We start from the raw sequence: 13,658 nt of genomic DNA on the forward strand, positions 1-13,658 counted from the left end.
GTGAAATGCCAATGCCCTCCCCACCGTGGTCTAGCCCCCCCTATTTCTGGGCCTGTAAGTGAGATTGCACATTAACTACTGTAACGAGAAGAGCCCCATGGGAAATGTGAACCATGAGAATGTCACTGACACTGATGAGGAGAATGAACTAAACATCTTTGTAACAACAACAACTAACCAACTACCTATCTAACTAACTAACTCCAGGATAGCTTTGCTGGCAATAAATTCTCTTAGTTTTCCTTCATCTGGGAATATCTTCATTTTACCTTATTCTTGAAAGGTATTTTTGCTGGATATAGGATTCTAGATTTACAGATTTTTCTTTTAGCACTTCGAAATGTTGTGTCATTTTCTTCTGGACTCTGGTTTCAGTGAGAAATCTGGTGTCTATCAAATTGTTTTTCCCCTATGTGTAAGGTGTTAGTTTTCTTTAGCTACCTTCAAGACTTTTTCCCTTTAGTTTTCACAAGTTTGACCATGATGTATCTTGGTATGGGTTTCTTTGGGTTATATTGTTTGAGAATAGATGAATGCTGCTTTGCCTTCTTCCCTACAAGGTCTGGTCTCTTTTTCCTACCTTACCCAGTACCAACCCACAGAGGTATATTCTTGTTTGTCCTAGTTTAACAAGATGTAAAAATGGGACTCTTTTAATGCCCATGTTACCTAAGGCCTGAAAAAGTAGTCTGATAGGCCTGAAGTATCTCTACAGTTTAATATGGAGTGTTCAGCCACCCAAAGGGTTTAAGAAGTTTGCAGACCACCCAGCTGGCCAGTGGGGAGGAGCGAGGGGGCTCCCTCTTCATTCAAGCTTCCTTAGGGAACTTCAGTGGAAACACTATGGACACTAACTGCCTTCTGTTTGGGAAACATAAAGGAAAGGGCTATGGCTGGAGTTGCTTGCTGGGTTGGTAGAACATGGCTCCTGAGGGGCTGGCTGGTAGAAGAGGGAAACAGAGTTTGTTAGAGTAAAAGGATGAGAGTGTTTTTTATGGATCCTATGTGTACCAAATATGGGACTCACTGAGAGAGAAGGCTGGCTGAGGTATTTCTTTTACACCACCTGAGGGCTGCCTGCAAGGGTCAGGAAACCACAGCAGAAAGTGTGACATCAGGCGTCCAAATGCCGAAGGAGGAAACATTAGTGGCTTATCTGAAGAGATGCATTTCTTGTTTCAAGGGAACTGGGGATAGGCCATTTCCAGTGGTGTGTGGCAGCATCTCTGAAGTGCTCATGAAAATGCCATGAGAGGTAGTATCTTAAACACCTGCCAGTCCCAGAGAACATCAACACTGGCTTACAGCCCTGTCAGTCAGATCATACCTTCCCTATCTGTCTATGGTGCAGCGAGGCTAGCCATGGCAACAGGTTTATCCCTAAACCTCAATAGCTTAATACAGTAATGGTTTACTTGGGAACACAGGGATGGAGGAGTCACATAGTCTCTTAACTGCCTTGATCCAGAAGTGATATGTCACTTCCACTGATAATTCACTGGCTAGAATAAGTCCCATGACCCAAACATAACTGTAAGGGAGGCTGGAAATGAAGGAAGGGAGGACATGGAATGCTTGATGAGCACAACCTCTGCCCCACTGTCCTCCTCCCCCTTTCCTCCCATTCCTCACCCTTCAATCTGGATGTAGAACCAATTATTCAGCTGAAATGCACCAGTGTAGCCATATTGGTTTTTTAAATTCTTTAAAATCTAGGTGATGGATATAAAGTGGTCATTATATTATTTTTTTCTACTCTTATATATACTTTAAACATAGAATTTTCAAATTAAATTTTATTTTTTAAAAATTTATTAAAATCCAATTAATTACATACAGTGTATTATTAGTTTCAGAGATAGAGTTCAGTGTTTCATCAGTCTTATGTAATACCCAGTGCTCATTACATCATGTGCCCTCCTTAATGTCTATCACCCAGTTACCCCTTCCCCACTCGCTCCCCTCCAGCAGCCCTCAGTTTGCTTCCTATGATTAAGAGTCTCTTATGGAGGCAAGATGGCAGAAGAGTGGGGGACTTCATTTCATCTGGTCCCTTGAATTTAGCTAGATATCTATCAAATCATTCTGAACACCTATGAATTCAACCTGAGATGTAAGAAAAGAATTGCTGGAATTCTACAAAAAGAAAAGTGACCACATTTTGCAAGGTAGGAAGTGTGGAGATGTGAATCTGAGAGGATATATCAGAAGATAAACAGTGGGGGGAGGGAGCCTCTGTAAGCTGGCTACTGGTAAGTGATATAGCCCTGGAACGCAAAATTGGAACTTTTAGAAGTCTGCTTCAGTGAGAGACGTCCCTGTCTGAAAGGTGCTCAGGTGGCAAAGCAGGGCAGAATCCTAGGTGGGGCAGTGTGGTCTCAGGATCCCCTGGGTCACAAAGATGCTGGGGGTGCCTGAGCCGGCAGAGTTCTCAACCATAGGAGCAGGGAAACCGGCTATGGTCAGTGAACCGACCCAGGAGCAGGCTTTCAGCTCAGTTTTCCATAAACCATGAACTGCAGCAGGATCTGGAGACTGCTCTCTGTGCAGGGACCCTGCAAAGGGCAGAAACACGGTGACCCTCCTCCTGCCCCTGGGAGGATCGGTGCATGTGTGGACTGCAAGAGTCTGTAGAGTTTAGTGCACACAAAAGTGAAGACCGCTTATCCCTGAGGGTTTACTGAAGAGAGGGGACTGCAATCTTTCAGCTCCGGGGCTGGAGATTGGGGCACCACCATTATAATTTTCATCCTCTAAAGCAGTGCAGAAAGCCTTCAGGGAAAGAAAGCCACATAGAGCAACCTGAAGCAGCTTAGACTGAGCCTGGACCCCTAGCAGGGGGTGGTACCACACTGCCCAGGCAAAGACACCTGAAAATCAGTGCAGTAGGCCCCTCCCCCAGAAGACCAGCTAGAATATCAGGAGAATACCAAGTTTACAGAGCATACAGAACTGCAAAACTCCAGCACTAGGGGAAAATATTATATGGAATTCAAGGTTTTTTTTCTCATGATTCTTTAATTTTTCAGTTTAAAATTTTCCTTCTCTTTTTTCCCTTTACAACTAGTTTCTTATTTTATCAACTCTTTGTTTTTAAGCCTTTTTTTAACTTTCATTTTTGCATTTACATTTTATAGATATATTCTACATTTTTGGCTTCTTTTCACTGTATTCAATTTTATTTTTGTATATATATAAGTTTTGCTTTCTTTACAATTTTGGGATTTAATGTCTGCTAACAAACAGACCAAAATACACCCAGGACCAAGTGGATCACCCTGTTTTGTCAACCTGGGAGATTATATTCTTTTTTCCCCCTTTTTTCTCTTTTTCTTTTCTTTTTTTGGTTTCTGACCTCTTTGGGTTTGTCTAGTGGGTATTTTGCTTGGGTCATAGTTGATATTTATGATTTTGTTCTCTTCATCCGTTCTTCTCTGAGCAAAAAGACTAGAAGGAGGAATTCACAACAAAAGAACAAGAGGTAATACTCTCTGCCTCAGATCTCATCAATATGGATATAAGTAAAATGTCAGAGCTAGAATTCAGGATAATGATTATAAAATTACTAGCTAGGCTTGAAAAAAGTGTAAAAGACACTAGAGAATCTCTTAGTGCAGAAATAAAATCTAATCAGGCTGAAATTAAAAATGCTTTAACTGAGACGCAGTCTAAAATGGATGCTCTAACAGCTAGGGTAAATGAAGCTGGAGAGAGAGTCAGTGACATAGAAGACAAGATGGTGGAAAGGGAGGAAGCTGAGGAAAAGAGGGAAAAACAATTAATGGACCATGAGGGGAGGTTTCAAGAAATCAGTGATACCATAAAGCAAATATTAGATTTATTGGAGTCCCCAAGGAAAAAGAAAGTGACAGAGAGGGACAGAAGGTATATTTGAGCAAATCATAGCTGTGAACTCCCCTAATTTAGGGAAGGAAACAGGCATTCAAGTCCAAGAGGTAGAGAGAATCCCCTTCAAAATCAACAAAAATAGATCAACACCCTGACATATAATAATGAAGCTTGCAAATTTCAGAGATAAAGAGAAAATTCTGAAAGCAGCTCAAGAAAAGAACTCCTTAACCTATAGGTGTAGGAACATTAGACTGGCAGAGACCTATCCACAGAGACCTGGCAGGCCAGAAAGGGATGTCATGATATATTCAGGGTATTGAATGAGAAAAACATGCCACCAAGAATACTTTATCCAGCAAGGCTGTCAGTTAGAATGGAAGGAGAAATAAAGAGCTTCCAGGGCAAACAGAAACTAAAAGAATTTGTGATCACTAAACCAGCCCCGCAAGAAATATTAAGGGGATCCTGTAAGTGAAGAGGGAGCTCAAAAGTAACATAGACCAGAAACAGAGACAATCTACAGAAACAGAGACTTTACAGGTAATACAATGGCACTAAATTCATATCTTTCAATAGTTCCTCTAAATATAAATGGGCTAAATGCTCCAATCAAAAGACACAGAATATCAGATTGGATAAAAAAGCAAGACCCATTCATATGCTGTCTACAAGAGACTCATTTTAGACCTAAAGACACCTCCAGATTGAAAGTGAGGTGGTGGAGAACCATTTATCATGCTAATGGACATCAAAAGCAAGCTGGGGGTAGTAATCCTCATATCAGGCAGGTTAGATTTTAAAAACCAAAACTGTAGTAAGAGATGAAGAGGGACACTATATCATACTTAAAGGGTCTATCCAACAAGAAGATCTAACAATTATAAATATTTATGCTCCTAACTTGGGAGAAGCCTATTATATAAACCAATTAATAACCAAATTAAAGAAACACATTGATAATAATACAATAATAGTAGGGGACTTCAACACCCCACTCACAGCAATGGACAGATCATCTAAGCAGAAGATCAACAAAGAAACAGGGCTTTGAATGTCAAACTGGACAAGCTGGACTTCACAGATATATACAGAGCATTCCTTCCTAAAGCAACAGAATACAAATTCTTCTCAAGTGCACATGGAACATTCTCCAGACTAGATCACATACGGGGACACAAATCAGGTCTCAACTGGTACCAAAAGATTGGGCTTATTCCTGGAATATTTTCAGACCACAATGCTTTGAAACTTGAACTCAATCACAAGAGGAACTTTGGAAGGAACTCAGACACTTGGAGGTTAAAGAGCATCCTACTAAAGAATGAATGAGTCAACCAGGAAATTAAAGACGAACTAAAAAAAAAATTCATGGAAACAAATGAAAATGAAAACAGAACTGTTCAAAACTTTTGGGATACAGCAAAGGTGGTCCTAAGAGGGAAGTACATAGCACTACAACCTTTCTCAAAAAATTAGAAAATTCTTAAATACACAAGTGAAACTTACACCCAAAGGAGCTGGAGAAAGAACAGCAAATAAAGCCTAAACCAAACAGGAGAAGAGAAATAATAAAGATTAGAGCAAAAATCAATTAAATAGAAACCAAAAGAACAATAGAACAGATCAATGAAACTAGAAGCTGGTTCTTTGAAAGAATTAATAATTTCGATAAACCCTTACCCAGACTTATCAAAAAGAAAATAGAAAGGACCCAAATTATTAAAATCATGAATGAAAGAGAGATCACGACCAACACCAAGGAAATGCAAACAATTTTAAGAACATGAGCAACTATATGCCAACAAATTAAGCAATCTGGAAGAAATGAATACATTCCTAGAAACTTAAAAACTACCAAAACTGAAACAGGAAGAAATAGAAGACCTGAACAGACCCATAACCAGCAAGGGAATTGAAGCAGTAATCAAAAATCTCCCAATAAACAAGAGTCCAGAGCTGGATGGCTTCCCATTCATGGGAATGAATCTTTATGTATGAATTCTACCATACATAAAGAACTAATACCTTTTCTTCTGAAGCTGTTTCAAAAAAATAGAAAGGGAAGGAAAACTTCCAAACTCGTTCTATGAGGCCAGCATTACCTTGATCCCAAAACCAAAGACCCCACCAAAAAGGAGAATTACAGACCAATAGGCCTGATGAGCATGGATGCCAAAATTCTCACCAAAATACTAGCCAGTAGGATCCAACAGTACATTAAAAGGATTATTCACTACGACCAAGTGGGATTTATCCTTGGGCTGAAAAGCTGGATCAACATCCGCCAATCAATCAATGTGATACAATACATTAATAAAAGAAAGAACAAGAACCATATAATCCTCTCAATAGATGCAGAAAAAGCATTTGACAAAGTACAGCATCCTTTCTTGATGAAAACTCTCCACAGTGTAGGGATAGAGGGAACATACCTTAGTATCATAAAATCCATCTATGAAAAACCCACAGCAAATATCATTCTCAATGGGGAAAAACTGAGAGATTTTTCCCCAAAGTCAGGAACATGACAGGGATGCCCACTCTCACCACTGTTGTTCAACATGGTACTAGAAGTCCTAGCCTCGGCAATCAGACAATAAAAAGAAATAAAAGGCATTCAAATTGGCAAAGAAGAAGCCAAACTCTCACTCTTCACAGACGACAAGATACTTTATGTGGAAAACCCAAAAGACTCTACCCCAAAATTTCTAGAACTCATACAGGAATTCAGCAACGTGGCAGGATATAAAATCAATGCACAGAAATCAGTTGCATTTCTATACACTAATAATGAGACAGAAGAAAGGGAAATTAAGGAATTAACGCCATTTCCAATTGCACCAAAAACCATAAGATACCCAGGAATAAACCTAATCAAAGAGGTAAAGGATATGTATTCTAAAAACTATAGAACACTTATGAAAGAAATTGAGGAAGACACAAAGAATGGAAAAACATTCCGGAATGTTCATGGATTTGAAGAATAAATATTGTTAAAATATCTATGCTAGCTGGAGCAATCTACACATTCAATGTTATCCCTATCAAAATACCATCAACTTTTTTCATAGAACTGGAACAATAATCCTAAAATTTATGGAACCAGGAAAGACCCCAAATAGCCAGAGGAATGTTGAAAAAGAAAAGCAAAGCTGGTGGCATCACAATTCCGGACTTCAAGCTCTATTACAACACTGTCATCATCAAGACAGTATGGTACTGGCACAAAAACAGACACATAGATCAATGGAACAGAACAGAGAAGCCAGAAATCGACCCTCAACTCTGTGGTCAACTAATCTTCAACAAAGCAGGAAAGAATATCCAATGGAAAAAGGACAGTCTCTTCAATAAATAGTGATGGGAAAATTGGACAGCCATATCTAGAAGAATGAAACTGGACCATGCTCTTTCACTATACACAAAGATAAACTCAAAATGGATGAAAGACCTAAATGTGAGACAGGAATTCATAAAAATCCTAGGGTAGAACACAGGCAGCAACCTCTTCAACCTGGGTCACAGGATCTTCTTGCTAGACATGTCTCCAAAGGCAAGGGAAACAAAAGCAAAAATGAACTATTGGGACTTCATCAAGATCAAAAGCTTTTGCACAACAAAGGAAATATTCAACAAAACTAAAAAGCAACATATGGAATGGGAGAAGATATTTGCAAGTGACATATCAGATAAAGGGCTAGTATCCAAGATCTATAAAGAACTTCTCAAACTCAACACCCAAAAAACAAGTAATAAAGTCAAGAAATGGGCAGAAGACATTAGCAGACATTTCTCCAAAGAAGACATACAAATGGCCAAGAGACACATAAAAAATGCTCTACATCACTTGGCATCAGGGAAATACAAATCAAAACCACAATGAGATACCACCTCACACCAGTCCGAATGGCTAAAATTAACAAGACAGGAAACAACAAGTGTTGCGAGGGTACAGAGAAAGGGGAACCCTCCTACACTGTTGGTGGGAATGCAAGCTGGTGCAGCCACTCTGTAAAACAGTATGGAGATGCCTCAAGAGGTTAAAAATAGAGCTACCCTATGACCCAGCAATTGCAATACTAAGTATTTACCCCAAAGATACAAATGTATTGACCCAAAGGGGCACCTGCACCCCAGTGTTTATAGCAGCAATGTCCACAATAGCCAAACTGTGGAAAGAGCAGAGATGTCATCGACTGAATGAATGGATAAAGAAGATACACACACACAATGGACTATTACTCAGTCATCAAAAAAAAAAAAGAAAGAAATCTTGCCATTTGCAGAACTAGAGGACATTATGCTAAGCAAAATAAGTCAGTCCTAGGTGGTACAGGTGCCCCTTCAGATCCCTACATTTGTATCTTTGGGGTAAATACCCAGTAGTGCAATTGCTGGGTCATAGGGCTCTATTTTCAACCTTTGAGGAACCTCCATCCTGTCTTTCAGAGTGGCTGCACCAGCAACAACAACAGTATAAGAGGATTCCCCTTTCTCAGCATCCTTGCCAGTATCTGTCATTTCCTGACTTGTTAATTTTAGCCATTCTGACTGGTAGGAAGTGGTACCTCATTGTGGTTTTGATTTGGATTTCCCTGATGCCGAGTGAGAAACATAGAATTTTGATATCACACAGGACTGGTTTTTTAAAAATTGTTTTCTGAGCGTTTTCTACATTACATGGCTTTAGAAATATTTTCTTTTTTAAATCTTCACAAGCTTGTGAAGTGTAGACACTATTAGTATCCCCATTTTACAGATGAGGACAAATTAAGCACAGAAAGATGAAATAACTTAGCCAAGAATGTAGATCTGTAAATATCTCACATTAACTGCAATTGCCTGTTAGGTGTTGGTTGATCAGAATAGGAGCTTTTTGGGTGAAGGGATCATTCCTTATTCATTTAAGTACTTCTAGCATCCTTCTTAGGGCTTGGCACAAAATAAGTATGCAATAAATATAGCAATAGTAATTTTAATTACTGAGATGGGTGTATAGTATAACTTGAAATGATTTAAGAGACTGAAAAAATTTTAATTATTTGGGAGAGATTGAAAAAGTAGTGGGGGTGTGTCCTAGACTTCTCCAAGGGGCAGGAAGAACCAGGGTCTACCAATTTGAGCAGAGTGGGAACTTATTTTACAGTGCACCCTTTAGTCTCATCTGTTCACCACACAGGTGACACTTATTTGGTAGATAATTTGCAAGACTCACCTTAAATATCACCTCCTCAAGAGGGCCTTTCTTGGGTACTGGGGCTCCAGCAAATCCCCACTTTTAGCCTCAGACCTACTGCTTTAGTAGGATCCTTTATAGCTCTTACCATGACTTGCAATTTTTTATTTACTTAAAAAAAGTTTCTACTAGAATGCAAGCACTGTGAAGCAAGAACCATGTCAATAGAACTATTTTATCTATTTTAACTCTTAACTATTTTATCCCCAACCATGAGAATGAATCACACATAAAATGTGCTCAAGAAGATTTGTTCAGTGAATAAATGAACAAATAGAGGATGCCTAGCTCTCATGTCATCTCCTTGTCCTGTACCCCTCGACCCATTAAGAGTGGCTTGGATTTAGCAAAGTCTTATATTTGTACTACTCAGTAGGTGAAACTGGTGGTGGGAAAGTGGTTAGGGAGGCATCTGATCCAAATCCTAGCAGAGAAAGGTATTGGTACGTAAGTGGATAGTTTTCATGGTACCGCTGGTCTAATACAAGCCTATGTTACAGCTACATTAACGGATTTTTGTGGGGTTGAGGGACTCTAACCTAGGAAGCTTATTATTAATTATAGTTGTGCTTCTGTGAGAAAATGCATTCTGAGTTTAACCACAGACTCTACATAGGACCTTTAAAACAGCTAATTTATAAGTTAGGGCCTGTTTATATGTTATTAATCTCTCATTAGGAGCTCAAGAATTGTTCGTGTGCTAGACATTTTTGGTAATTGGGAAATACAAAATAAAAGGCACATTTCCTCCCTTAAGGAGTGTATGATCTAGGGGAGAGTAGGGCTTAGACTGGTCATGCTCCTCCTGAACAATTAAAAAGAATTTTCTCCTTACTCAGACCTTTTTGTAAATTCATTCACTTAATGTTTTATGTCTTTTGTAAAAATCAGGATATACACAATGCCATGAAGAATCAGGTGTCATTTAATAAAAATTTAACTTTTTTATTTAAAAGGTTTAAAATAGTTCTCTTCTTTTCTCCTTCTAATATCTAATATAAATATAATATCTAGTATAAATTTGCTTAAATGTTCTGTATCTTCCACAGCTTGAAACCTGATAAAATATGTGCTTTTGTACTATGGTTGGTGGTTTACATGTCTGTCTTCTCCCATAGATGCACGTCTCTGTGCTTTAGAATAATAGCTCACTAATCATTATGCCCCTTCATTCCACATACGGTCTTCCTCATGCTTGACCCATGGCAGACTTTCATTCACCATTAATTAAAACATGTGGACTATGTTTTCTTTTCCTTAATACACCTTTTGAACACTTTGCGATTCTTGTCATTATTACTGTGAAGGAAGAAAAGTATGTTCTGTGTGCACTCTGGCTGTTATCAAAAGTAGCAGTTGTCACCAAAATAGATAAATGCTCCCACGTCTTTTCTTTGAGAAGTTACTGATAATTCCGTATATAACTATGGTAAAACAATTACATAAAATTTTGTGCAAGTGATAATTTCTTTTCAATATTTTAAGATGGGGTGGGAATCTAAATCACGGGGCTCAGTTTTGGTGGCAAGAGTGGAGACTGGTCCTTATGCCATCCTTGTTACTCAAGAGAGTGTTAGGGAGTGGGGAAGTGATATAAATTATAGGCATTTTTCATGTGTTTCATACTGTTCTAATTTGCTTTAAGTGTAGAGGTTGACATTTTCTGATTGTTTCCAAATGTGGTTGGAGATTCATTTTGTGTTCTGAAGTCCTTTGCATGCTGGTTAACTGGCCCCTTCCCCCAGAGTTAGTGTTTATTCCTTCTCCATGTGAGAGCCTTTCTGTGTTAGTTAACTATTGTCACAATAACAAACTACCCCCAAACTCAAGGACTTAAAAAAAAAAAACGATCATTCATTTTTAACTCATGAGTCTGCATGTCTGGACAGTTCTGATTTCAGCTGGTTCCCTTACCTGTAGAATAATCAGCTGACTGGGGACTGGGGAAGCACCCGAGCCACTAGACTGTCAGGATCCAGTGCTCCCACAGGCTGGGCTAGCCTCGGCATGTTCTTGTGGCAACAGCAGAAGCACAAGAGCAGAAGCACTTTTTCATGGTTCTGTGTATGTCCCATCTGCTAACATCCCATTAGCCTAAGCAACTCACATGGCTAAACTTTGAGAAATGCAGCCACCCAGCAAAGTGGCATAGATACAACGTGGGTAAAGAATCGGGACCATTGATGCAATTAATCTACTGTCACTGTAATCTCAGTCACTATCACATCCCTCACACTGTATTAAAAAAAAGAGGATCAGAACCTTGGTTGGATCCGACTGTAGAGAAATGGGAATAATTCTCCTTTGTCCTCTTAGGACATGCCTATAATTTATATCACTTCCCCACTCCTTAACATCCTATGCCATGGGGTGGGAAGATGATGGAACTGAAACCAGAAGATTGGGTTGGAATCCAGACTCATCCATGTCTTTGTAATTTGGGTCAACTGGTTTAACCTCCATAAACCCCATCTGTAAAAGGGGGTTAATATTACCCGTCCCACAGCATTATGAAGACCAAGTTTGATGAATAGATTACGTATAGTGCTTGGTGGTAGTGTCAGCTCAGTAAGCGTTTTTCTTATGCCAAAGATGGGCTATTCTCTCACATATACAGGTAGTAGAACTTCTCTTTTGCTTTTGCATTTTACTAGTAAGATGAAAATATTCCTCGTTTTAATCAAATGGGTGGCATAGTCGTTGTAATATTGGGGCATACACCATATTTACAACATGGGTGAAGGATGACCGAGGAACAGTAAGAATTTCATATCGTAGAGCATCTAATATTATAGTTATTTCAGCTCCCTGCAAAAACACAGTATGTATAAGTTAAAGTTTTTTTTCCAATTTAATATATTTAAAATTCCTTTCTTTATTTGCGCTATCATGGTATAGTTCACTCCAGCTCAGTTGAGGTGTGGAGATTCTTATTCATTATTTAAAGTACTCATTAAGGACACAGATGTTAAAATCTTTTTCCTTCATGGTTATAGGCAGGGCTCAAAACTAATAATTGTAGAAATTTAAACTCCATTAATTGCCCAAATATATAAGAAGCTATATTAAGAAAAAATGTGTCATATAATAAGTAAATACATTTTCCCTAATAGTTTGCTTGAAATCCATTTAGGAAAAATAATCAGGGATAGTTTTTTGAGGTTTTATTTTAATGTTAGCAAAAGTATAGTGAGACCATTAAAAATATTTGATTATAGAACTTAATGACAGACATATTTTATCAGCCCCTTATAACAGGTTCTTTAATGTAATCTTATCTGGGTAATTTTGAAGCAGAAAGCACTGTCTAAATTTAAGTTGGTTTTTACTAGCATTGCCAACTACATCTATGAGGAGTCTCAATAACTGGCTTTTCTGTTCCTCTACTGATGTACTCTTGTAGTTGGAGATTCATTTTGTGTTCTGAAGTCCTTTGCATGCTGATTAACTGGCCCCTTCCCCCACCCTTCTCCCACCATCAATCAGATGGTGTAGAGGGTTATGTATTATTACTGTAAATCATATTTCTAAGTGAAACATGTTTAGTGTTATAGAGCAAGTCAGTTTAAAATCAAGTGTTTCACGTTAGTCTAAGAAATAAAGGATCAGTTCTTTTCATTGTTCCTGTAATTCCATTTTAAAATTTCTTGAATCCTGCCCCCTCCCCCCACCCCAACTCCTACATTTCTCTCAGATGTTAAATAGAAATTGCAGTTGTGGTATTGTCTCATCTTCATTTTAAATTTTGATTTTTTTTTATTATGGATTATTTTCACTAACTTTGATTTTTTTTTAAAAGTTACCTTAAGATATTATTTATCATGATTACTGAACTTGAGACATCCCCTCAAATTTTGCACCCCTGGCAGATGCTTCACTTACCTCCTCCTAGTCTGGTCCCAAGCAGTTTTACAAATCAGAACAATATGTTGCTGAAATCTGTACCCACCATCAGTATAGCTTTTCAGAGAGACTCGAGATTTAGGTAGTGGTACTGAGAAAGGGAATTGTAGCGGTTAGGTATGGTTCCATTACAAACCACTCCAAAACTTATTAGTTATGAACACCCCCATTTATTTATTTTTTATGTGGGTCAAGATCAGATTTAATTGTTTTCTGGATAGATATCCAGTTTTTCTACTGCAATTTTTGAAAACGGTCCTGTCCTCATTGCTCAGCAGTACTACCTTTGTCTTAAAACAAGTGTCCATGTAAGTATGGATGCATTTCTGTTTTCTGCATTTTTTTCTATTGGTCTTTTTTTTTTCTACCCCTGCCCTAATATTTACATTACTAATCATAGCAGATTTGTAAAGTCTTGATATCTAGCAGAGCAAGTTCTACAACCTGATTCTTCTTGAAGAGCATCTTGGTTATTCTTAGCAATTTGCATTTCCATAGAAGTCTTAAAATTGGCTTGCCAACTCACCCTCCCCCATTAACACACACACACACACACAATACCAGTTAGGGTTTTTATTGGTATTTCTTTTTTTTTTTTTAAGATTTATTTATTTATTTGGGGGGGAGGGGCAGAGGGATCAGGAGAGGGAGAGAAGCAGACTCCCCG

Source organism: Mirounga angustirostris, unplaced genomic scaffold, assembly GCF_029215605.1.
Source record: "Mirounga angustirostris isolate CCGP_5_RB_7025 unplaced genomic scaffold, mMirAng1.0.hap1 SCAF_5, whole genome shotgun sequence".
Classification (NCBI taxonomy): Eukaryota; Metazoa; Chordata; class Mammalia; order Carnivora; family Phocidae; genus Mirounga; species Mirounga angustirostris.